This window comes from Eucalyptus grandis, chromosome 2 (assembly GCF_016545825.1).
Source record: "Eucalyptus grandis isolate ANBG69807.140 chromosome 2, ASM1654582v1, whole genome shotgun sequence".
In the NCBI taxonomy this organism is placed as follows: Eukaryota; Viridiplantae; Streptophyta; class Magnoliopsida; order Myrtales; family Myrtaceae; genus Eucalyptus; species Eucalyptus grandis.
The window spans coordinates 36,461,453-36,489,246 of record NC_052613.1 but is presented as its reverse complement, the minus strand read 5'-3'; the positions used below and the strand labels follow the sequence as shown (position 1 = coordinate 36,489,246).

At 39.7% G+C, this 27,794-nt stretch overlaps 1 protein-coding gene across 8 annotated transcripts in view; it reads right to left on the bottom strand.

Annotated features, from left to right (window-relative positions):
- LOC120290863 (putative disease resistance protein At3g14460) overlaps nt 1-27,794 on the bottom strand; it is a 48,897-nt gene that overhangs the window by 16,619 nt on the left and 4,484 nt on the right. For 2 of the 8 annotated variants that reach the window (XM_039307392.1, XM_039307396.1), the window contains 3 exons: nt 26,938-27,098; nt 25,708-26,652; nt 23,929-24,018 (listed from right to left, as the gene is read on the bottom strand). The gene's annotated coding sequence lies outside the window, so the exon portion shown is untranslated. The other 6 variants (XR_005548539.1, XM_039307395.1, XM_039307394.1 and 3 more) reach the window with 6 other exon arrangements.

The window sequence follows — 27,794 nt, the reverse complement described above, 5'->3', positions numbered from 1 at the left end:
TCGTTACAGATATGTATTGTGTTAACATGTGCCACGCATGCGAGATTCTACTGGTTAAGACGAAACGAGTGGAAAATAAATAGATGGTGGTTAAGACGAAACGAGTGGATAATAAATAGGTGGTGAGGCTCCTTGTGGAATTTAGAAGGGTTCTCCTTGTTGGTCTTCATGCAACTGATGGACCACGAATTGTCTCGGTTCGACAACGTCATTGCTTGGAAATAATAGGTGGTGAGGCTCCTTGTGGAATTTAGAAAAGTTCTCCTCATTGGTCTTTGCGCAACTGATGGACCAAGAATTGTCTCGGTTCGACAGTGTCATTGCTTGGAAATAATAGGTGGTGAGGCTCCTTGTGGAATTTAGAAAAGTTCTCCTCGTTGGTCTTCGCGCAACTGACGGGCCACGAATTGTCTCGGTTCCACAGTGTAATTGCTTGGAAATAATAGGTGGTGAGGCTCCTTGTGGAATTTAGAAAAGTTCTCCTCGTTGGTCTTCGCGCAATTGATGGACCACGAATTGTCTCGGTTCGACAGTGTCATTGCTTGGAAATAATAGGTGGTGAGGCTCCTTGTGGAATTTAGAAAAGTTCTCCTCGTTGGTCTTCGCGCAATTGACAGGCCACGAATTGTCTCGGTTCCATTGCTTGGAAATAATAGGTGGTGAGGCTTCTTGTGGAATTTAGAAAAGTTCTCCTCATTGGTCTTCGCGCAACTGATGGACCACGAATTGTCTCGGTTCGACAGTGTCATTGCTTGGAAATAATAGGTGGTGAGGCTCCTTGTGGAATTTAGAAAAGTTCTCCTCGTTGGTCTTCGCACAACTGACGGGCCACGAATTGTCTCGGTTTCACAGTGTAATTGCTTGGAAATAATAGGTGGTGGTGAGGCTCCTTGTGGAATTTAGAAGGGTTATCCTCGTTGGTCTTCGCGCAACTGATGGACCACGAATTGTCTCTGTTCGACAGTGTCATTGCTTGGAAATATCCTTCATTGACAGGGTATTCGACAAATTACTTTCTCTGCTAATATTTATGTACCTTCAATCTTGTCATCTTGTACTTATTCCCTCTCCTTGGCACAGTACTTCGTGTTGTTGTCTGCCCGCCATTTCATGAACCAGTTAAGGACATGGTGTCAATCTGACCCAGAAAAAAAAATCATTGTTTATGGAGAAATTAGAAGGTCCCTGTTAAAACGAAGTCCTATTATGGATAAGGTGCATGCTCTGTAGGGTGATGTGCATGAGGGAAGTGCATGCTCCTCGTCATGATCCATGCTCTCGTTTAGGTCAAGTGAGCGGTCCTTAGAGGCCAACTGCATCATGTTGGACGCAAATTGAGCAATCTCAAGATCTCCATAACCAGAACAAGAACATGCATAATTAAATAGAAAGATTAATGCACCTATTTTGGGCTCCATCGAACATAAAGCGGAAGCAGAAAAAGGATTACCCACATATATCAAGGGGATCCACGCATCGTCATTCTCCTCTACATTGCCGTATCACCGGCTCAATGAGGCGGCCCCCTCACGTTTAGCGTTAGGTAAACGCCCCCAGGTGAGGATACATGTGAGAATTCGGGTTAGAGGAGAGACTTGAGCATTATTTATAGAGTTTCCAGGAGTCACTCTCTCATTACAGCCGGGCTCAACTCAGCCTACACTAGCCAGCCCATATTAGATTAATTAAAAACCTTCTATCTCACCTTAGACCAACCCCGTTTTACGGTAACCGTAAAAACAGTAAATTACAATATCAATTAATTTAGTCCACATTAGGAAAAACTCTTACATTCTCCCACTTGGACTATATTAATTGAAATCGTAATCTTGTATGTGCGCACATTTGGTCCCGAGAGATAATTCTTAATAGTCAATCATATCCCATAAAATCTTAAACACCGAATCATGGCGGTAACTGCATGTATACACACAGAGCCTTCCATGGTCACGAGTGCTCCCAACTTTATTGATACGAATTCAATATGGTAGTGTGTCAAATGGATAACATCTCTCATAGAGAGATCTCATTTGTCAGTCACCATTCTCTTACCTTAGGTGTCACAAAACTTGCGCTACTAAAGAATGCTTTATGGTTCCAATGAACCCACATATGTCTTGTCCTTATGGTTAACCTTTCATTATGTATCACAAGACATATGCACAAGGCTAATAACCGGATGCCCCTAGCCTTCACTCAAGGTTTATACAATCCCTTAAGACTTTATCAATATGTATTCAACATAATAACAATACATTCAAAAATATTTTATTGAATACAAAAGTTGATACTTATCAAACCGTTACTAAATGTAACGAACCACAGATGTGAACTATATTAAAGTAAAGCCAAAATAGCTCCCACTAAACAACAGCATCTCATGATGCTCCTAGGCCCATACTAACGATATGTCACTCAAATACACATGGGCGTAGGCCTTTAGTAAGTGAATCTACAATCACATCATCTGTGAAAATATATTATATTAAAACGTCACATTTCTGTATCGTTTACTTTTGGTCAAAAATTTTGACCACCATATATTTAGACCCCTTGAGACCTCTGTAGTAAATAAATAATACTACAACTCTATTATTTTAATACAACCGTATGGGTCTATCCATAAAGTTAAAACGATTAACTTCTTCATGAGGTTTTGGAGCCTAATAGCCCAAGTAACAACCTAAAAGAATGTTACTAAAACTGCTTACATAGTAGAAGATGACATAAAACTTTATTTACTGCACTTCCTACTAACATAAATCTATATCTTGTTATTGATATTATATCATCCTAACAGCCAGCAAAGTTAACATATGAATACCTTACTCACTGCATGAATTAAACTTGTCTGTAAATTAACATATATTCTCTTGTCCTTTTAAGTACCTTAAAACCTTTTGGCAGCAACTCAGATCCGCGTCCTGGATTCAACTTATATCTACCTAAAAGTCCAATCGCAAAGGCGATATTTAATCTAGTGCAAAATCAAAGCATATATTATACTTTTAAGTGTACTAAACACAAGGTACACCATTTAATTAGATTTTCTCAATATCTAAATAAGGACAATGTGATAGATTTAGTCCGTTACCCTTAACAACATAAGTAATTCCTGGCTTGCAATAATGTATATTGAATATTTCCAATATACAATCAGCAAATGTCCTCCGAGAAAATCAATATAACATGGCAAAAACAATCCTTACAGACCTCAGTACAAAGGATGCCTCAAGGTCACTACTTGTAAACAAAAATCATGTACATAGAGAATGAGAAAAAATAAATTTCCTCCCACTGACCTTGCAGTATTTTGAATTACTTTGTTTCCAATTGAACAAAAAATAATAACACTATAAAACTTTAATAATATTGTCTGGAAACTTGCTTAAGACTATAAATAAGACTTTTCAGTCTACACACAAGTTTACTTGAAACATTTGTTGCAAAATTCTCTAATTGCACAATATAGATTTTGTATCTATTTGGCGTAACTTCATATATAAATAAATAAATAAACTATTAATGTCGCATTCACTCTGAAAGAATCTTTTAAAGAAATATTTATTTCATCATTATAAACTATCCATCACTCTTTCAGAGTGAAAACTTTAGCTATAAGTTTAGTTTTAAACTTCACAATTTTCCTTTGAAATATTTTTAATTTTGTACGCCAATTTGCAACTAATGAACTTATGATCTTTAGACAAGTCAGTAAGTTTCCAAACATGTTTCATAGATTGTATATCGCCTTTTATGGCATCTAATCACATACTTAATTGAGGATAAAAAACAACATTTATTTATGTCGATAAATCAACCATGTAGTGGATATTGTGGTCATGCTCTCACGAATAGACTATATAGTCTAATGGAATAACTGATCGCCTTTTCCTAACAAATCTCCTGAGTAAAGCTATAACCACTTCATTCTAGACTTGAGAGGTTTGAAAAAATTTCATCATAAACTATATCAAGAATAGTATCTTGAACCTCATCAAGTTTAGTCTATGGTACAGGAGATTCCACAATTGTCTGTATCACAATTATCTATTTAGGCAAATACAAAGATACAGTGATTTTACCACCGACCGTTGCAGCATAGAGGGTAGATTCTTTGCTCTCCCCGGTGGAGGCCAAGGTTCGAAGCCCCTGCGAAGCAGGGAGGCTGAAGTGCTGTGTGGTGATTTACGCGTGTCGCCGGGGTGGTGGTTTCCCTGCTATCGACACCTGGGGGTTTACGTGAACGACTGTCGGCCACAGTAGCGGTTCCCCCAGCACCAAAAAAAAAAAAAAAAAGATACAGTGATTTTCCATCATACTATTATCTTTAATAGTCTGAGAGCAGCTATTCTCGTCAAACTGTAGAAACTTTACAGTATGTGATACCATAATTCTTGTATCTTCTTTAGGGTCTTAAAATCAATACCCTTTTGAACAATCTAGGTAAGATACAAAATAATTCCGAGTAAGTCTAAATTCCAACGCCTCTAATATTGGATTAGATAATCTCACTTCTGCATAACACCTCTAAATTTAATATGATTCAAATAATCTATGTCCAGTGTATAACTCAAAAGAAGTTTATGAAACAACTTTGATAAGGAACACCTTTTGTATGTGAAAAAGTTGCTTTCATAATATCAGCCCACAGAAAACCGGATAAATTGGTCTTACTGATCATACTCATCACCATGTTCATTATAGTGTATTTATGCATTTCGACCAAATCTTTTATCAGAATTTTCAGGTATAGTAATTAAATTACCACCTCAGAATCTACCAAGTATTTGACAAATGACCCTTTAAGCTATTTCGCATTATCATACTTGCCAAAATACTCACGGCCACTGTTAAGTGTGACATCTTTCAAGACTAATTTTTAACTAGTTTATTCTTTATCATGGCTATTTTCCTTAAATAGAAAACTTTCGGAAACAACCTTTTAATCATATACGAGATGTATATGTCATTAGGACTTAAACACAATCTTTGCAGATATGTCCTAATTTCAATATCAGACAAGACATAATTTCAAGCAATTAAGGCTTCCATCATCTTATAGCAGTGTAGTCCGCAGGCAAACCTCTTTTCAAGTGTTCTAGAATGGAACGCTTAATGGACAGTAAGCAAATTCAATTGCTCTTTTCTCAAGCAACAAATCATATGTCCACAACTTAAAATTCGAAGCAGTAAAAACCTCAATAATAATGAAGTTATTAATTACAGAAAATGTGACTGAAAACCAAGCAATATATATAATTAGCATTATGTGAGTACTGTGTAACTTGACGTACAAGTACACATCCAGAGAGTTACACGCATAATCATATAATCACCTTTGGGCAGAATACATGACATGCAGTTGTACACTCCCCACATGATAGCGGTTATGAGAATGTATTCCAATTCTTCGTGAATTCATCACCTTTGAGCATATGAATCACTAGAATCAGTCACTCCTCCACCACACTATCATGTATCCCTCCATGAACTAATACACAATCACCTCCTTTGGGAGTATGATTACGCATTAGATCAAGAGACATCCCAATCATCATATGAGACCGAAATTTCTCAAACTCAATCAAGCGTGCCACTTTGGCGATCACTACTAAATTGAATTATTGAAATTCTCTCATACCAGGGGCAGCATATCACTAAAATCACATATCATGCTAATTACATTGCTTTATCCATTAATAAAAATTAATCATACATATATATAAATATATATACAGCGAACCTGAAAGACAGATTCCAATGAGATCATTGATCACAGTAACACAAGAAACTTCTCATAACAGAGAATAAAACATCTCTTATGCACCCCAGAGAATAAAACATCTCTTATCCACCCCAATTACATATTACCAGAACAACATAAAAAGAATGCCGATCTAAAATATCTCTCACAAATTAACATCAATAGTAATACAGGGTACACCAAATTAATAAGCTTGATAACTGATCAACTATTGCTCATGACTCCAAGGCCAACAACTGATTTATTAATCAATTTTAAGTAACAAATATCATTACTTCAACCAGTGGCCTATAAATTGAGTCAAACCACAGAACTAAATATTTAAACTATAACAGTAGATACTATTGCTCTGCATAAATATTGTCATACTCCTTAACAATAAAAATATTCAACTTGATAGACATTAACAAGTGACCAGATAAGTTCATGTACAATATGCAGTAACTTAATCGACATGCATTACCCACATACAGCAGATATGTTAATCAGTACAATCAGTTTGGTCACGAGTTCTTAAAACGTCCATCATTCAAAGATTACAAGCGTGTCAAGGAGTATGCTTGAGCAACAAAAGTTTCATAACTTTTACTGTTTCTCATTATCTCAAGATAATGATTGTATCTCATTAAGCCAGCTTCAGTTCAAAATAAAGTTTGATTTTTATTGATGAATCACACCTTTATAATGATTATGTGATAATATACATATAACCCAACACTTATATTTCCAAAATCACAGAAAGTATAAGAAAAATACGCAAAAATACACTAAAAATACACATATTTAGGGTTCCGTATGTATTTTCACATCTATAAAATATCAAACATGTAAAATAAAATATACCACGTGATAGGAAATCACCATACGAGTTCAACGCCGCCGACCACGCGCCGAACGGAGGCCCCACGCGCCCACACGTGCCGCCTAAGTGTGCGGCGCGTGGAGCTCACGCGCGGCATGCGTTCGACGCCCAGGCGGCGTGTGGCCGCGCGTGGGGGCACATGCGGCATCCCCCTGCGACGCGCCACCGACCCTCTTGCTCGTCTCGTCGAGCCCAGTCCAATTTGTGATTTAATTTTATTTTTATTTAATAAAAAAATCTCGAAAATCACAAATTATGGCAAAAATTGTACTAATTAGGACTAATCCGTACAAATTAGGGCAAAATCAATTGCATTCAAGTTCTAAGGTTATGGAGGCTCTGATACCATATGTTGGACGCAAATTGAGTAATCCCAAGATCTCCATAACTGAACAAGAACATGCATAATTGAATAGAAAGATTAACGCACCTGTTTTGGGCTCCATCGAACATAAAAGCGGAAGCGAAAAAGGATTACCCACATATATCAGGGGATCCACGCATCAAGTCATTCTCCTCATTGCCCACCGTATCACTGGTTGATGAGCGCGCCCCTCACGTTTAGCGTTAGGTAAACGCCCTTAGGTGAGGATACGTGAGAATTCGGGTTAGAGGAGAGACTTGAAGACTATTTATAGAATTTCAAGCCAATCCTCTCATTACGGGTCATTTAAATTCATTTCCACACTACTTACCCATATTAAGGTAATGCAAAAACCTTCTATCTCACCTTAGACAAACCCTGTTTTACGGTAACCGTAAAAACAGTAAATTACAATATCAATTAATTTAGTCTACATTAGGAAAAACTCTTACACATCATTCTTAGGATCAAGTAAACACTTGTTATGATCAGGAGTGAACTCATTCTGGCTTCTAAAAGAAAACTTACCTCTTTCGATAAGGAGCATGTCCATCCACAGGTTGATGTTGATAGGGCAACCATAATATTCTTATCGCTCTATAGTTGGCATTCGCTTTCTATAGTTGTAGGGACCAGTTAATCCAAACTAGCGATTGTGTCTAGTACGATCATTTACAAAATAGAGATGATATTTTTTTTTTCCATTATTTTTACCATCGGTCAAAATCCAATCTAAGTCGCAAACAAAAATCCTTGACTTATTCCAGAAAAAAAAAAAAAAAAAAAAACCCTCCCACTCAGCGCATTTCGACTCTTTGGTGCCATGGGTCAAAATTGAAGCAGTCGCCATCCATCTCGCAAGCAACGTCGAAAATTACCTGGAGCTCACAAACATCGTCAATGCAAGCAGTCGCAAGTTATCCATCAATGCTTTGCTCAGCCCCCGGACCATGCTCTGCCCTTTAACTTCAGGAAAGGCCAAGATTGAGTGTAATCTTGCCCTCCCGTTTTTCCAACAAATAGTGTCTTGGCCCTTTCAATGATAGCAAAATAACAAAAAGTATAGTAAAACCAATTTATTAAAATTGGAATATTATGAGCTTGTCAAACTTCTCTTTAATGTTGCATATGACCATTTGTTTAAAGGTCCAGTTGCAATATGTTATATAATTCGATATATCAATCTATTTGACCGTGAACTTAGTCATCTCCACAAATGGAGATTGTTGACTAACATCGGTGATATTCCGACAAATTGACTCATTGTTTTGACTACCGACTGATTTGATGCTCAGCTCCTCCGTTTTTTACCTAGCTTAAGTAGTTTAGACTCGAAAATATTTGCCGTAGTGCATGGTAAGATATATCATCCTTCAAACATGAAATTGAGCATGAGAAAATTGACGGAGAATTCACTTCGACCAAATGTTATTCTATCAAACATTAGCTTATTAAGACATGACCAAACACAACTATAGGAGTTAGGTAGTTTAAGTAGTGAGTTTGGAAAGGTGGCTTAGTGATAGGAACAATATTAAAATATCACCATTCTTCAAAGGTGGCTTAGTGATAGGAACAATATTAAAATATCACCATTCTTCAAAGCTTCAGAATTGAATGTTACGTCTTCGCATCAATCGGTTGAACTGTTATACTCAAAAGGGGTAAGATTGATTGTGATTCGGTGATCAAGATCTTTCATTTTATTCTTGAGTTTTTTCTTTTTTTTTTTTTCACCAGAAGTTTTATTCTTAACTTGAATTTGTAATATTAGTAATATAATAAATCCAAATTCTCAGCCGAAAAATGCTGTTGGAGTTTCTGATTCCAGATTCTAAACTGGATCTTATTAAAAAAACAAAAACGTTCATATAGCTTCTACTCTTTAATTAGTTATATTTATCACATTACCCAGAGACGCACTTTACATAATTTTTCCATAACTGTCAACTTGTGGAAGAGAGTTCTGAGTTTATATTATGTTGACACTTTTGAATCCTATTGAATTCACCAACCCAAAAAAAAATCTCATCGAATGTGGATTTGACTAAAATGGTACTATCTCATTTAATTATTCATAATATTGTGGAAAATGCTCATTTGCGTCGCGATGGTGGTCAAACATGCATCCTTTGTAAAAAATTAAGATAATAATACTTATAATAATAAATATATTATTATTATTTTATAATAAATAACAAATAAAAAAATAATGAAGAGCCAGATCCATCAAAGCGGGGTTTTTCTCGGACCGAGCTCGCCTTGTTCTTCTTCTTTGCATCCATTAAGATCAAACTGGGCCGTTGACGTTTGACCAGCCTCTGGGTCTTCATTGGTGAAATTTTTTGTCGCCGGATCCAACAAGGTCTTGAAACTTCGACGTCCCTAATTCGAGGCAGAGAGAATGAATGCAGGATTAGATGAAACGAGTCAGGTTTCGCCATTGAGGACCAATTCGATCCCTGAGATGATTTTCCACAAAAATGCACATCGGTTTTGCCGGCGAAGTTCAGGCCTGATCAACATTGTTTCCGTGCAATTGCATAGAGTTGATTCCTGTATCCTCTATTGTGGATTTTGAAGGGCGTAAGGAGGGTGACCATAATACCACGACTCGGAAATTATCCTCAGCAAGTCCTTTAAATACTTGAAATCTGTTTGTTCTTTCTAGTTCCCCCATTCCTAACATGTTTAGTCCGCCAAATGCCGGCTCCATTTCACTCTAGTTTAGGACTTCAGTAACTTTCCTATCTCGCCAACATATGTAATGTAGCACACATTTACAGATTGGTCACAACTCTCTAATCTGTGATCAATCTCCGAAAAAGAGGGTGGAAAGAAAATTATTTCATAGATACTGCAACTACAGCCTTCTCATCGTTTTCTGATTTAAATTTTGTATAATAAAATAGATGAAGCATTTAATCAAATCATGGAGATATATACATTCTTCAAAAGCTATCCAGCTGCAATCATGTGCCACTCTGTATCATGGACCAAGTGCTTCTTCATGTGTTACCTTTGGTTATCTTAAAATACCGAATCCTGATGATTTCTGTAGTTGCCGGAAACCCTCAACATGGGACAGAGTGTTTGGACCAAGACCATTGTATTCAGATCAATTTGCAAATGTTGGTTGGATTAGCCCTTCTCGCAGAGTGTTTGGATCAAAATCATTATATTCTGATCAATTTGCAAATGTCAGTGGGACGTCTAATCCAATCACTTCACCATACTTTTCTTTCACTTTTTTCTTTTATTGGGCAATATTAAAATTGGGAGTGAGATATTGATCACCAACAAATTATATGCAGAATCTCTTGGTTTGGATTTAGGTTTAACCCAACCAACGAATACTCCAGTGGAGTGGGTGGGGCTTTGACCCCGTGATTTTCTTGAGCTCTCCGGATCCTCCTTAGTTTGTGTCTGGAGTTGTTCGCATTTCCGCTCTTCGCCTTTCCTTGATAGAGGGTGTGAGGGTCGGTGGTCCTGCCTGAGGGTGGGTCGTTCGGTTTGTTGTGTGGGTTCTTCCTTGTGGGCTTATTTGCCTTGTGGTTTTACATCGGATCCCCTCCACTTTTGCTTCTTGGCGAGAGTGTAGGTTTTGGACCCGATCTTTTGTACGTTTGTCAATTCCCTTAATACTATTATTACCTTCACCAAAAAAAAAAAAATACTCCAGTGGAGATCCACAGGTTATAATGAGGCGCTTGGAGGGGCAAAAAGCACCAAGATATAATAGGACTTAACATCACATATATACGTATTAACTTGAGATTATCATTACAATCGGAAGACCTCATTTTTTTGTAACATTTAAACATGTCCTTTGATGGGTCAACGATGGGTCAATTGCTAAATGTTTGGTCTTACGTCCATATGTCATGTATAACTTTTGTAATGGATAAGACTTACTCTTTTTTTATTCCTTTTATTTTATAAGTCGTCTCTCATGTGAAAACATGAACTTGAGATATCACTAGAGAGTATGAAACTCGAGACAAAGTTGAGTCATCCAAGCACATTCATACTCTTGCCAAAAGTGTAATTCCGCTTGCCATGCCCATGGCGAAACAATTCATTAATAAAACAAAACGAGATTAAAGACAACGCTAGTCACACATTATCAAAAGACACAGTTTCTTGAGTATATATATAATTTCCTCAGTCTTTAGAAAAACACAAATGCTCTCATTGTCTTGACCAGGCGGACACCAATTTGTGTATCTACATACTGGCTCAATAATTTTGCCAATTTTCACCTTTATCAGTACCGTTTATATAAGAATTATGTGCAAAAAAGCAATTGAGAGACCCACATAGTCATCGATCTTACATGGTCTAATGCTCCCAAGGATAGATTAGGTTTAATTGCCCGAAGTTGGATGGCAAAAGGAACAGAGGGGCCAATAAATTCAGAAAAAGATAATTTATCTATTAGATATATATATTTTTTTATCGGTCCCGCTTATTCCTACTCTACACTCACTCTCGGACTTGTGCTCTACCTTTTGCGGGCGTGGGAGTCGAAACCCACTCCTGAAACTTACGCGTCCCCACCCCATTCCCCTGAGAAAGTGGGGATTTGAACCCCTCACCTCCCCTTTCCATGTTGGAAGGGTGGCCACTGGGGCGAATCCCAATGGTTCTCCATTAGATATTGAGTATCACGGTCTCTTCATATTACTACAAGGAAAGGGAGATCCTACGTTAAAGGTAATAATCCATCTAAATTTCAATTATGCCTCGTGTTTAGTGTAAACATAATATTGCAGTAAATTGAATGTGATGATTAAAATTTCGAGTAAGATGATGTAGATTTCAAATCTAACTTAATATAACTGTAGCTCATTGACATCCAATTTTTTTCCTCACATTTCCAGTCTCTTCGAGTTAAGGGTTTTCCGTGGATACCGCCTATTAAATTTAGATTTTACTCTTTTTGTTTTTTTTTTTTTTGGGGTAAATGCATAAGCTTGTGCCCTTTTTTCGGTAAAGTCAAATGATAATTCCAGCCATTCAAAGGGGTACATAGGCATTTACTAACTAGCCAATTGAGGGTGCAGTTAGTTAAAAATTAAAAGAAAAATAACACTTTAAATTCTTATCATAGGGATTAAAAGCAAAGCTCACATCCGTCTGATTATGTTGACAATTATACTAACGGTACTCCATTCCATTAACAGAAGACAAATATATAATGGAAAGAGCTAAAATAGTGAATGCGAGAATTCAACACATATGCCATGCTTAATCCGTGTAATAACATAAGAATGACGCGGCTGCGAAGGAATTTCTCTGTTTTCCAGAGTTGTTTTCCATTCTTGTTTGTCGTGCTGATTCAGGCGTCCAGGGTGACGCGGCTGCCAAAGGAATTTCTCGTTCGCTTTCCTCTTCCTGCCACCATCAGATGATTTTCTTGGATGATTCGACTTCTTTTTCTGCGTAATGTTTTGGTCGGCCAAGCTTATTATAATTCGAGGGTTCATAAAACGCACTGGTAATACCGTTTCACTCCAGATAGAGAGAGTTCTCCAGCTTGACAACTCCGTTCATGGAGCCAGAATCTGGAAATCCAGCTCCTCGCAATCCGTCTCAGGTCAGGGTTTCTCATCACGTTGAATCGCAATTCAGGTCGGCGTCATTCATGTGTTTGACTTAGACGGTGACGCTGGCTGATGTTGAATTGTGCTGCTTTGATCCTGTTGTGGATACTGGATTCAGTGGGTCGTTTGCGTGAAGGTTTGGATGGAGTTCTCATTAGGATGCCCTCATTTTCTTCTAATTCTGGTTCTCTATCTCGTTGAATCCGTATATATGCCCCGGGGGTTTGAAACTGCTCTTGCCGTTTGTGCTTTTGATACTCTTTGTCCATATTAAGCGTCTCAATCACCGTAACTGGGAAACTAGCTGGTTTCATTCATTTTACTTGGCCCAAGAAACAAAAGAACTGTCTTGTAATGGAGCTAAATTTCACACGTGGTTGTCTTATTGAATTGGCCTTTGCGGGCGTGTTGTTTCTTTTGTAGTTCGAAGACGATTTGTTTTTCTTCAGAAGCGTGTTGCTCCGATAAGTGACTCGATATGCTGGATGGGTAGCGATGTAGGTTGTTGGAATGAGATCAGTGTGAATTCTGATCGAAAGTTGTTGATGCAAATCATTGATCCTTCAGTTTCCCGCAATTCTGTTTTAGATAAACGGAGCATCCTCGTAGATAGCCCATCGTTACTTTCCAACCATGAAGATATCCTGTATATCCACCACCTTATTTTGTTGTTTTATTGAAGTTTTCGTTACGAACCATCGGCCTTCCAGTTTCTTTGAGTTATATACAGTTGTCTCTGACTTTCCAATAGAACTTGTCATTTTCTTAAGACTCCATTTGTTTCGCAAAAAAAAAAAAAAAATGATTAGAAAAATATTTTCCTAAAAATAATATTCACCTTTCACAAAAATGTTTGAAAATAAATTATTATCAATACCGAAAATATTTTTCATTAACTAATTATTTTAAACAATATAAGCGGTTATTTATAAAAAAATATTTTCTCAATCATTCATTTTCCGTAAAAACAAATGAAGCATTGAGTTTCATTCGAGTCACGAAATATAACTTCAGGAAAACATTTTCTGGATTTTTCGATGTTTTTCGAATTTTCTGATGTTTGCTTCATGAACAATAAACTAGTTCAAGAAAACATTTCCACCAATGGAAAAAAAAACACTATCAAAAGTGAGGAAAAGAACAAATATGGATATATATGACTGTACATGTGACCTCACAGCTTTCACTTGAACTTTGTTCATGTGGCCTTACAACTTTCTTGGGTCAACCCGATCACTTCGCCTCTTTATCACTGTACCAGCACATTTGTTGGGATGTTACATAAACTCGTGTTTGCTATTTATTTGTCATATATATATATATATATATATATATATATATATATATATATATATATATATATATTAAGTGCAGACTTTAGATTTCATCTAGCAAATTGCACGTTAAGTAAAACGAGGGTCCCCCTTCAGCATCTTCTCCTAGACTTAACACCGGTGAGGCGATGATAAAAGGAAGGGTATATGGACCTTCTAATAGGGTTTTTCTGTACTTCTCGAGGGAGATGAAATCCTTCATTCTTATCTGAGTCCTCATAATTCCGTGATTAGTAATCCATGTGTTTAGGGGTGATCGTGAAATTTGTGAGTAAATATACGAAAAGTTGAGACTCATCGTTGCAACTTTATGCGACCAGTACTTGTTAACGCTTTACTGTCAACTTTTTAACCCCGAATTCTCCCACAATGATATATTTTTTTTCTCTTTTATTCTTGGCTTTTTTCCTGCACATTAATTGAATTATTAGCAAAATTCTCCCATTCCTTCTATTCCGCTTTCTTTTCTCGCAACAAGACCTTATAATACAAAGACTTGCAGTAAAAAAAACCAAACGAACCTAAAAAAATCACTTTCATAAATAACGAGTTGTATTTATTACTAGGATTGATCTAAGAACGCTGCTAGTAGAAGTCATTATATAGACTTCGCAAATATGATGACAGCAAGTACGCACAATCTTCCCAATTCTACGCTGTAAGACTACCAATTTAACCATGTCATCACCATATTTCCTACTTTAATTATCTTTTAGTGTTTTTTGACAATTTAAAGGCCCCGAGTTTCAAGTGGGCAAAGTACTTCCTAAGTTGGATTTTCATGTCAAAGACGTGGGCTGGATCTCGTAAGGCCTTCATCGGCAAACTTGCTTTCTGTTGGATAAACGTAAGCACGAGCACAAACGCCATCAATGATTCCAAATTTATCTTTTCATTAAAATGAAGACGAAATTAAGACGAAGAATTACAAGCAGAAGATCAATTTGGACGTAGAATTTCTAGCAGATGCAACCCAGTGAAATTAATATGAATCGAAAATAGAAAAAGAAAGACTAAAATGCTGTAAAGTCTCTCTTGGAACGGAAAAAAGAAGCCGAAAAGGAGATCCCTTTCATTGATTGGGTTTCTTCCTTAATAACTATATGGAGAAATGAGAAGGCCAGTAACGTAGAAATTGGAACTCATGAAGATTGGACGCCAAACAAGTGATTGAAGTTGACATCCGTCTGCCATCACAAGCATAGAGATGACATGGAGCAAAAACATGCAACTATACACACCGGAAAACAACAATAAGCACAACTTAAAACAAAGCTTACTTTTTATTTTTTTGGGTAGAAAAACAAACCTTTAGCTGGATAGTTTTCGCAATCTTAGATTCCAAGCAAGAGACAGCCTATGATGCTTCCGATGCCAATCTTATTTTGAGACCAAGGCAATACTCAAAATTATGCATAACAAAGAGCTTGATAATTTTGATTACATCAACATCCAAAGAAACTACCTGTATCTGATACAAACTATTCATGGACTCAAGATATAACAGATACAGTGGTTCCATATAAACTCTAATAGACACTTCTGAAAATCTTTCCCTGAGCAGCTTGTTATTTAAACCAAATTCGTAATCCCAAACTCTAGGAGTTTTATGAATCCAACAAAGCTGCAGCACCTAGCTCCATACTTGATTAGAGAAACTACACTCAAAAAATAGATGAGAGCAAGATTCCATGCTTATATTACAGAACAATCAGAGAGGTCTAGTACTCCCAACACACCAACTGTAAATCCTCTAAAAAGTGGGGAGTTTATCACGTGTTACTAACCAAGAAAAAAAGCCAGCTGTTGGCACATTAGGGGAGAACCAACAAGTTTGTGCCAGTCAACATTAGCACTCTTGCTTCTGACAATTTTGCAAGCAACAAAGGAGTAATAGCAACCATTTGAAGAAGCTTTGCATACAGCTTCATCTGCAGCTGAGGAATTAGGAAAATTCACACCACAAACTGCACCTTGGATGGAAACCAACTCTTCAGACCTAGCAGTGGGCCACTTTTAATGAGAGTCATGAATTACAGCAGATACTTTGGCCTGCAGAGGAAGAGAGGGGTCATAAATTCTTCACCTCGAGAATGATTCTGGCAAGATTCCAGTGTGGTGTCACATATCATACCAAATTATCTCTATCACCCACCATATATCTGGTGCGGGGTTACAATGTATTCCTGACTTTTAATAACTTCCAAGGTAGCATCTGCTTTGCAGTCAAATCGGTAGCTACAGAGCCAGGCAAAAATAGAGACCCACACCCCAACAAAATAATTCACAGACACTTCAACATACAAGCAAGATTTAACAAAGCCAGTCTTCAAATGCCAAGGCCTCCAAACTGCTTAGGAAGGCCAACAGGGTCCCATCTAACTCTTGATCCCTCTTTTGCATCAGGATCTCCCTTCCAAAGGAAAGCTCTACACTTTTGCTCAATCTTTTTAATAACTTTCTTGGGCAACAAAAAGAGTTGACACTACTCGTAACCAGATTATGAACAATAGATTTAATGAGCTGAAGTCAGCCGGCATATGAGAGTGTTTTAGCTGTCCAAGCATTAAATCCCATTGTAATTCAATCAATGCCAACAATCCTGGTCTGAAAGTCTTCCAGACAATCCCAAATCACTATAAGAACTAACCAAACGAGAACATAGGGTTGGCTGATTGGTCATGCTGTTGGATTTGATTGCTGCATGTTGCATTTCCTAAAAGCTTGTTAGAAACATGCCAACCAATGTATACATAATTCATAACTTGACACTCCCCCTCAGGTAGAACCTATTACTTAGACACATACGACAAAATGTGGTCGTAATTATGTCAATAAGATAACCGTGGAACAGGAGAACAAACAACATAATAGGCAAGAAATTTTGGACCATTGCATGTGCTTCGGTACAATGTTAGAAATGAACAAGTACAAAGTGGACAATCTGTTGGAAATTTAACAAAACAAGTAAGAATGCAGACAGTATGCTAATCCTTGAGAAAAGATTCCTTCTCAATTCTGATTATACCCCATGATCATTACCAGTGTCTTTCAAACAACCTGACAAAAGAAAAAGCAGAAACAAATCTACCTACCCTTTAAACTTTGCCAACCAGTGACTTCAGGTCTATGCATCTTTGATTCCACAAAGCAGAATTTGAATAGTAATCAAAATGAACAATGGGAAAAGATTTCATTGAGTGCTATCTGGGATGCGAAACGCCTTCATTTGTGTCTGTACTCAAACCAACTAAACCATTCCTTAATCCTGGATGGTGAGTAAAATGCTGGAATGGAAGGGTTGAGGCACAATAAATCTATTTCCCCCATAGATATCGAAGTGCGTCACGGTATGCTCAGAAATGAGAAGATTGCGTGTGTGGGGATATAAGTACTTTGTGTCAGTACCGAGTTCCTTCCACTTCCAGTGAATGCTGCAAAAGTAATTTTCGCATACCAGAATCAGAGATGTAAGGGAGATTAGTCGGGTACACATTCCACAACTTAGTAAACGTGTTCAAATGGACTTTCCAGACTAAAACAAGAAAGATGATATAAAGCATCTGAACTCCCATTAACATGACATGAACTTGCTCTATCCATCCGAAGTTCTGAGCTACACTTTTTCAATGTGAGGCAACCTTCAGACATTTTCAAACTCGTCTTTGCTATTTACTCATCATATAAATTATGTCCGTTACATCTAGTGGATTGCAACATCAGGGGAAAAACAGACGCTTAATGAACAGGGAAAGAGAACACATATACACACCTCTATTCCCCCATGAGTAATTTGAGAACCAACTCTAATCATAGCAAAAGAGTTTCCACAAAAAGTCAAAGATGTTAAGAACAGCAGAACCTGCAGTGGCATCTCCCCTTCTTCTCTACAATGAGGAGCAATCTCACATCCAAAGTCCCCCCCTTCAGCATCTTCTCCTCCTAGACTTGATACCAGCGAGGCAACGGTGAAGGAAGGGTTTATAGACTATGCCCCATGAAACGTCGCAGCAAACACCATGTCCTACGAACAAGGTTAGAAACGATTAATCCAATATAGAATTCAACGGAAGCTATAAAAAATAAGGACAAAAATTAGAGAAACCGTCGCTCGTTCAGGCTACTGAGATCAATCTACAAGCCGCGTTTAACCGAGGAAATGCAGCTGACTACTGACTGACTCGTCCCCGACGAAAGCTGATTTTGAACTAAAGAAATTACCTTGAGTGGATGAGAAAATAACCCCGCGGAAAGCGACGGACAAGAGTTAAAATAAGGAAAGCGCGAAGTAGCTTTATTTACCTTCGCCTTGCGAGCCCGGACGGCGCTCGCCGATCACGTAATCGATCTCCGATTGCTGATGGACTGCATCCCCAAAGCAACGGAACGAACGAAGACAGGAAACGCTTCAAAACCCCCCAACAAACCCCCAAAAGCCAAGACGATGCGGCCGATTTCGCAGGTGAGGGGCCAATAGCAGCCGGTCGGTCTCTTGCATCGCTTCTTGAGAATCGCACGTCCTCTGATCCAGAGAAGTTCTAGGAAGAGAGTTCTAGGCTGCGTTTGGGAGTGGCATTTGCAAGCCACTTTGAACCCCCGTTGCTCTTTGGGCTAATTTGTGGGTGTTTGGTAAAAATTTCCAAACCCCATTTGGGGAATGCCAAGCATTCCCAAGGCAGGTGGGGGGCTGCGGCTTTAAGCCTTCGCAGCATGCTGACTGAGCAAAATAAAAAATTCATTCCCAAATTGTCTCCGTTGATTTTCGTTTTTCCTTTTTACCCCGACCGTCATCTTCTTCTTCTTCTTCGTGAGCGGTTGCTTAGACGAAGGGCCCGCACGCAACCGCCGTCGCGCCCGACCCACGCCGACCCGCCGCACCACGACCTGCTCGTGCGGCCACGCGACCCTTCGGCGAGGTCGCGTGACCCCGCCGAGAGGTCGCCGCGAAGGTCGCGATCGCGACCCATTTAGTCGCAGATCACGGTCGCCGGCCGCGACCGCGCTGCTGACCCGGATGGGTCGCTGGCGCGACCTTCGGGCGACCTTCGCGGAGGTTGCGACGCAGACCTGCGTCGCCGGCCGTGCCGGGCGACCTCCGCGGAGGTCGCGACCCATTTGGTCGCGACTTCGCGCTGCGACCGAGATGGGTCGCCGTGGCGCACCTTCGGCGATCTTCGCGGTCGCGACGCAGACCGTCGCCGGCCGTGCTTGCGACTCCGCGGAGGTCGCGACCTGCACAAGGACGACCGAGATGGGTCGCCGCCGCGACCTTCGGCGACCTTCGCGGAGGTCGCGACGCCCGCGTCGCCGCCGTGTGCCCGGGCGACCTCATGGAGGTCGCGACCCATTTGTCGCCACCTTCGCGGCTGCGACTAGATGGGTCGCCGGCCGCGACCTTCGGGCGATCTTCGCGGAGGTCGCGACCGCGACCTGCGTCGCCGCCAGTGCTTCAAGCGACCTCCGCGGAGGTCGCGACCCATTTGGTCGCGACCTTGGGCCGCGACTGAGATGGGTCGCCGTGGCGCGACGCAAATCTGCGTCGCCGGCCGTGCTTCGACCTCCGCGGAGGTCGCGACCCATTTGGTCGCGACCTTGCGCCGCGACCGGATGGGTGGCCGGCCGCGACCTTCGGGCGACCTCCATGAGGTCGCGACGTCAATCTGCGTCGTGGCCGTGCTTCATGCGACCTGCGGAGGTCGCGACCTTCGCGCTACGACTAGATGGGTCGCGCTTGGTCGCGACGCAAATCTCCGTCGCCGGCCGTGCCCGGGCGACCTCCGCGGAGGTCGCGACCTTCGCGCCGCGACCGGATGGGTGGCCGGCCGCGACCTTCGAGGCGACCTCCGCGGAGGTCGCGACGCCAGCGCGTCTGCGTGGCCGGCCGTGCTTCATGCGACCTCGCGGAGGTCGCGACCTCGCGCCTAACGACTAGATGGGTCGCCGCCGCGACCTCGCGGAGGTCACGACGCCAGACCATCTGCGTCGCCGGCCGTGCTTCAGCGACCAGATGGGTCGCCGGCCGCGACCTTCAGGCGACCTTCGCGGAGGTCGCGGCACGCAGATCTGCGTCGCCGGCCGTGCCAGGGCGACCTCCGCGGAGGTCGCGACCTTCGCGCGTGACCGAGATGGATCACCGACCGCGACCTTGCGGAGAGTCGCGACACGATCCGGGTAGCGACCCGATCTCGCGTCGCCGGCCATGCTTGGGCGACCTCGCGGAGGTCGCGACCACGCCAGCCGCAACCTTCACGCGCCACTAGATGGGTCGCCGGCGACCTTTGCGGCGCAGTGGGTCGCACGACGGCACGGCGAGGGTCGCCGCAACCCTCGCCGAATTACCTACCCTTGGCCGATAAATTTGATTTTCAGTATTGCTAGATTAGGACAAGAATCTCTTGTATGGAACTAAATTGAATCTGATGTGTTTTTGTTGAGTTCACACGTTATATTTACTGGAATCACACTTAGATCACCCCTCACAGTCGGTGAGGGCTTGCAAGCTTTCGTTAGCCACAATGAAAAAAAAAATTATTATAAAATTTTCCAATTACTTTAAAATTTTCTGCATTATTGCTAGCTGTATTATGTGAAATAATTAGTGTCCACATTAAAAATTTCCTAGCAAAGTGATCCAAATGACTACATTAGCAAATTATCAAAAGATTTATAACTAAATTGGCTAAATTGAAAGGTTTATAACTAAATTGACATTTGTACAATACGTTTAGATGATATTTGTACAATATATTTATAAACTTTTTTTGGTAAAATGTCACACACAATTTCCATAAGGAAAATGAAAATGTCATTGAATTTAAGTACTAAAAACCTATAGGAAACTATTGTTTGCTATGTGACGACTTCAAATATACAGGGTAGTATACTTCACAATGACAATTGAAGAATCATAGCCTAGAAAGCGAGACAAAATATTTCGTAAATCTTAGTTTCTATAGGGAAATATGAGAAGACTCAACAAAACATAAATGGAAATATTTATTCAAGAAAAATTCTATAATGTAGGAAGTAGTATACAATTCTAATTCGAATAATTATCTAGAAAATCTTAAACCTATAGCGACAAATTCATTCCTAAATTTTTCAATTTTGTCAATTTAATTCTAAATCTTTTGATGATTTGCCAATATAATTATTTTGGCTAATCTTGGCTGGAAATCGCTAATGTGGCGGTTGTGTCACATAGCATGGCCAGCGCTCACGTTAGAAATTTTCGACCAACATTGATCGTTGATAATTATGAAGGATGTATATTGTGTACTTACCTACTCTAGAAATGCTGAATCAGGTTTGCAAAGGGAGGTCTTTGTATAGGGCATGGGCTCATGGGGATGACGAGTTTTGTTCAACGGTTTGTTGTCATCTATGATATCAGGGAACGAAATAAATGAGTTGTAGAAGGAAGGAGGATTACGATGAAAAACTGCAGAATTTGAAAATAAGATTATTGTTTATGGAAGAAGGGCATCTTAGGACAGGGATAGGTCGAAATGACCGTCTTGGTCATTCAATTGTGTAGTGGCCGTCTTTTTCTTTGAGTTTAGAGAAAGTATAAAAAGGCTATATAAAGGTCACGTGCAGGCAATCGAAAACTGAAGAAAGCTTGTACTCATGCGGACCTGCCCGTGGAAGTTGACTTGGGATTTTATCATAAAGTCAAAAACACTTTTGCTTATCATATCAGTGAAATATTTAGTGGGAAATGGAATTTGACATTTTTTTGGTTGTGTGACCAGTGTACATCATTCCGTTTTTGGTAGCCTTACTTTCAGATTTGCCATTGTTAATCAATCCCATTTACCTCGATAATTCCTCCGATGTTAGCTTATTCTAGGACATTTATATGACGTTCTTCAACCTTTTAGAATTAAAATCAATAAGTCGGACATGTAATGTTATGTCAATAATTGATTGAAAATATTCAATGTCATGATGGAATTCGATATCTAAATGAGGGAAAGCATTGCTTATCGTTGACTCCTGAGTTTTTGACCGACAGATCAAACATGCATTTATATTAAAATAAGTGAATGATGAATAAACACCAGGCTCATCACTATCCAGCCCATCCAAGAAGCTCGTCCACTTCCGCTCCAATTCAGACACTTTGGCCCTTCAAAGCCTAACCCCTCACCGTGAGCCTGAATTCCACCGGCCGATGGCGCCATCGCATTTTCTCAGTGACAGCACCTCAGCCTTACTGCTAGTTAGAGTTCCTATTGAATTCTGTTTGCAAATGTTTTGATGTGCAATTGAAGATGCGCCGGTTGTGACTTACTGGGTTTCCTGTATATATAGTCAATTGAAATGCGTACAAATTTGGACGTATACGCGTACTGTGTTGCTCGTTGTCTATGTGTGCTTGAATATCTCAAATGTCGGTCGCGTACATTTGTTGTTCGCTGTACATGTGTGCGATTGCTGCGTCAACTGATGTTGTGCTTACTTTGGAAAATGTGCATGGTATTAATCATCTAAGCAGCTAAACATGAGAAGTTGTAGTCCTCAGGATTTTTCTAAGTAATAGTGCAAGCATAAGACCTTATTATCCGGATGTAGCAAATACAACGAGCGCAAGTAAGCACACGCCTTCCCAATTCCACACTATGAGAATACCAATTCTCTCTATTAAAATCATATTAAAATATAGCCAAGTTTCTCAAGTTATTTCCTTTTCAAAATTGTATTTATTGTTTCAACATTGTTTAAAGGACACGAGTTTGAACTTTGAAGTGGGTTATTTGCTACGTAAGTTAGATTTTCTTGTCCAAGACGTAGGGCTGCTTCTTGGAACAGGTCTTCTTCGGCAAACACGCTTTTCATTAAATGAAAAGTAAGCACAAGCACGAACACCCCGAACACCCTCGATGATTCCATGAGGACGAAATGACGAATATCTACGATAGAGCAGAATTTCGGAAGTCGAATTTCATGCAGACATAACTAAATGAAATTATCATTAACCGATAAAAAAAGAAGAGTAGAATGTGGTAAAATCTCTCTTTAAATCTTGTAGTTAAATAAGCGTTTACTCTCTTACTCTTGTAGCAACTCCCTTTCATGGATTGGGGTCCTTCCTCAAGAACTATTTGAAGAAATGCGAAGGCCAGTAATATAGAAATTGGACCTCATAAAGAATTGGACCCCAAACAAGAGGGATGAAGTTGACATCTGTATCACAAGCATATAGACAGAGCAAAACATGCAATTCTACACACCAAAGAGCAACAATAAGCACCACGTCAGGCAAATCTTTACTGTAGCTAATAGTTTTTACAGAGTCAGATTCCAAGCAACACAACCTCTGATGCTCATTGGTGCCAATCTTATTTTGAGACCAAGGCAATTCTCAACACTATGCTTAATGGAACTTCATAATTTTGATTTCATTAAACATCCAACGAGGCACCTGAAAAGGCAACATGGACTTCAAGATAAAATAGATGCAGTAGTTTCCATATAAACTGCGATAGACACTTCTGAAAATCTTTCCCTGAGCAGCTTGTTTCATCTAAACAGAATTCACAATAGTTAAAATCCAGGAGTCAGATGAATCGAACAAAGCTGCAGCACCTTTGTCCATAATTGATCGGGGAGAAGCTTCACTCAATAAACAGATGAGAGAAATATTCAATGCGTAGATAGATCACTGAACGAGAGAGAGAGAGAGAGAGAGAGAGAGAGAGAGAGAGAGAGAGAGAGAGAGAGAGAGAGAGAGAGAGAGATCTAGTACTCCCAACAGACCAACTGTTAATCCTCTCAACAGCGGGAAGTTTATCATGTATTACTAACCCAAAAAAAATAAAGCCAAATCTTGGCACATTAAGGAAGAACCACCCAAGTTTGTCCCAGCCATCATCAGCATCCTTGTTTCTGACAATATCCCATGCAACAAAAAAAAAAAGTTAAGGCAACTATTTGAACAAGCTGTGCAAAAAACAACTTTATTTGCAGCTGAGGAACTAGGAAAAACACACCACAAATTGCAGCTTGTATGGGAACCAACTCTTCAGACCCAGCAGCAGGCATTTCCAATGAGAGTTACATATTGCAGCCAATCCTTTGGCCTGCAGCGAAGAGAAGAGAAGAGAAGAGAAGATTCATAAATTATTCTCCTCGAGAATGATTCCGGCATGGCGCCAAAATTCATACCAAAGAGAAATATTATCTCCATTATCCACTATTTGTATAATGTGGGATTTCAAAATGTTCCTAACTTTTAATAAATTCTTCCAAGCATAAGTAGCATCTGGTTTACAGTCAAGATGATAGCAATAGAGCCAGGCAAAACACTTAGAGGCCACAACTCAACAAAATAGTCCACAGACAATTTAAAATACAAAAAGATTTCATAAATCCGATCTTCAAATGCCAAGTCCTCCAAACTACTTTGGACAGACAGTGTTCCATCTAGCTTTTGCTCCCTCTTTGGGATAAGGATCTCCACTCCAAAGGAAACCTCTACACTTTTGCTCAACCATTTCAAAAACTTTCTTGGGAAACAAAAAGAGTGGACACTAATAGACTATGAATGACAGAAACAATACGCTGAAGTTCGCCGGCATATGAGGGGCTTTTAACTGTCCAAGCTTAAAATCTATTTGTAATTCAATGATTCTATAGAGGCTTACAATCCTTGTCTGAAAGTCTTCCAGACAATCCACAATTACAGGAAGAAAGAACCAAACAAGAACATAAGATTGGCCAAGCTGTTTGATTTGATTGCTGCATGTTAGACAAATTCCTTTTTAAAAACACCGTAAGCTGTTAAGCAACGTGCTAAGCAATGTATATATAACGCATTTGACCAAAAAAATGTACATATAATGTATAACTCAATAGTTCCCTTGTGTAGAACCGATCCCTTAAGACACACAACAGAATGTGGACATAATCACGTCAATGAGACAGCTGGGGACGATAACAAAAAACATAAAAGATGAGAAATTTTAAACCATTGACGTGTTTTGATACAATGCTAGAAATGAACAAGTAGAATGCACTCCTCATGTCCTACGGTAGGATCGAAACTGCCTACTGCCCCTTTTGTAATGATGTGCCTGACTCGGTCAATCACCTTTTTTTTGGCTGTCAGGTTACATCGGAAGTTGCCTCCTTTTGGGCGGCTAGGTGTGGTATTCCTTGGAGGAACAATCCGTGGGAGGAAACAATTATCTGGGTCTCAGCCTTGCTATCCGGCAAGAACTTCCTTAATTGTATCGCCCGCTTTTCTTTTGGTGCTTTATGCCACATTGTGTGGAAGAACAGAAATGACATTCTCTTCAGGGGTGCGCAGATTTCTACTTCTGCTATGAAGATGCATCTCATGAAGGTGGTCAAAGACAAAGCATGCACCTTCAAAAATGTGGAGGATTCCCCAAGAAACAGAAGATTACAACGCTCCTGGGAATTGGACCCTGCTATCTTCACTGTTTGATGTGTAGCCGGTTCATGGTCTTATTGTGTGTTGTCTTTCTTTTGTTGTATCTTGGCCACTTGGCCTTTGCCCGGCTTCCTTCCACTCTTTTGAGACTGTTCTTTTGAGTGTGAGTCTTTGAAGCCGGTTCTTTGTGTTTTTGCCCCCCGTTTATATTTATATTACTTCTTACTTACCAAAAAAAAAAAACAAGTAGAATGCAGACAATTTGCTAATCCTTCAGAAGAGATTCTTTCCAGATTCTGATGATACCCCATGATCATTAGCCATGTCTTTCAAAAAGCCTGTGAAAAGAAATAGCAGAAACAAATCTACCCACCCTCTAAACTTTGCCAACCTGCGACTGCAAGGCTATGCATTTCTGATTCCATGAAGCAGAATATAAATAGTTATCAAAATGAACAATGGACAAAGATATCATCGAGTGCTATCTAGGACACAAAATGCCTTCACTTGTGTCTGTACTCAAACCGACTAAACCACTCCTTAATCTTGGATGTTGTGTAAAATGCCGGAATGGAAGGGTTGAGGTGGAATAAATCTGTCCCCCATAGATTTCGATGTGCACCACAATATGCTCCGAAATGAGAAGATTGCATGTGTGGGAATAAGTAGTTTGTATCGGTAAATGCAGACGCAAAGTTAATACTGAGTTGCTTCCACTTCTAGTGAATGGTGCAAAAGTAATTTCCCCATATCAGAATCAGAGATATAAGGGAAACTAGTCAGGTACATTCCACAACTTAGTAAATGTGTTCAAATGGAGCTTTCGGACTAAAACAGGAAAGAAGATTTAAAGCACCTAACTGCCATTAACTTGACACGAACTTGCTCTATCCATCCGAAGTTCTGAGCTACACTTTTTCAAGGAGATGCAACTTTCAAACATTTTCATACTTGTCTTTGCTATTAACTTATCATATAAATTATGTCCAGACTTTAGATTCATCTAATGTCAGGGCAAAACAGACACTTACTGAATGGGGAAAGCAAACATATATACATACCTATGTCCATGAGTAATTTGAGAACCAACCAATCATGGAAAAGTTTCCACAAAAGTCAAGATCTTAAGAACAGAGCCCGCAGTGGCATGTCCCTTTGTCTCTACAATGTGGAGCAATCTCACAGCCAGGGTCCCCTTCAGCATCTTCTCCTCCTAGACTTAATACCAGTGAGGTGATGGTGAAGGAAGGGTCTATAGACCTTTCTTTAGGTTGCTGGGTTGTACCAACAAACTTCACCAATGGAATTCCAATGTAATCTGAAAGGCAACCAAGATTTAGAGAATCTTGGAGAATGAGACAGATCACAGCGATGACAAAAGAATTGGATGAGTGCAGAAAACTGATAGAATGCAGAAATAAGCTGAGAATCCAAATTTAAACGCAACAGTCCGTTAATAACATCTCAGATTTTCATTTTTGCTGGATCAAAGAAATTATGTGAAGCGTTTCAATGGATAGGGCAACCGATGCCAAATCTGAGAAGAGAATTGACTACAAGTAGAAGAGTAGAGAGTAGGAGTAGTAAATGGCAAGATTGATACCTGATTTTAATGACATCTTCATGAGATGAAGACGGTGATGGAATTGAGGATGATGGAGCGGAGAGATGAAGCATAGGTGATTAAGGTGCAGACAACAAAGGAGAAGGAGACGATGATGGAAGGGGCATTTTTCACAGCCCCTAGTTTGGCCCAATTGCTATCTGCAAAAATTAAAAACACCCTTTTTAAGTAACATAATGTTTCCAATGAGTTATAAATTACAGCAGATACTTTGGCCTATGGAGGAAGAGAAGATTCATAAATTATTCTCCTTGAGAAATGATTCTGGCAAGATCTCAGTATGGTGTCACAAATCAAATTAAGACAAATATTATCTCCATTTCCGACTATATATCTAATGTGGGGTTTCAAAATATTCTCAACTCTTAATAACTTCTTCAAAGCATAAGTAGCATCTGGTCTACTGTCAAGATAATAGCTATAGAGCTAGGAAAAACATAGAGACCTCACCTCAACAAAATACTCCAGACACTTTAAAATACAAGGAAGATTTCACAAATCCAGTCTTTGAATGCCAAGGCCTCGAAACTTCTTAGGAGGACAGACGGTGTCCCATCTGACCTTTGCTCCCTCTTTAGTATAAGGATCTCTATTCCAAAGAAAAGCTCTACACTTTCACCAATCATTTCAAAATCTTTCTTGGGCAACAAAAGGAGTTGACGCTTATACTTAACCACACTACGAATAACAGATTTAATAAGCTGAAGTTCGCTAGCATATGAGGGGCTTTTAACTATCCAAGCTTTAAAACCTGTTGTAATTCAATGATTTTTTGAGAAGCTTATAATCCCTATCTGAAAGTCTTCCGCAATTACTAGAAGAAAAAACCAAACGAG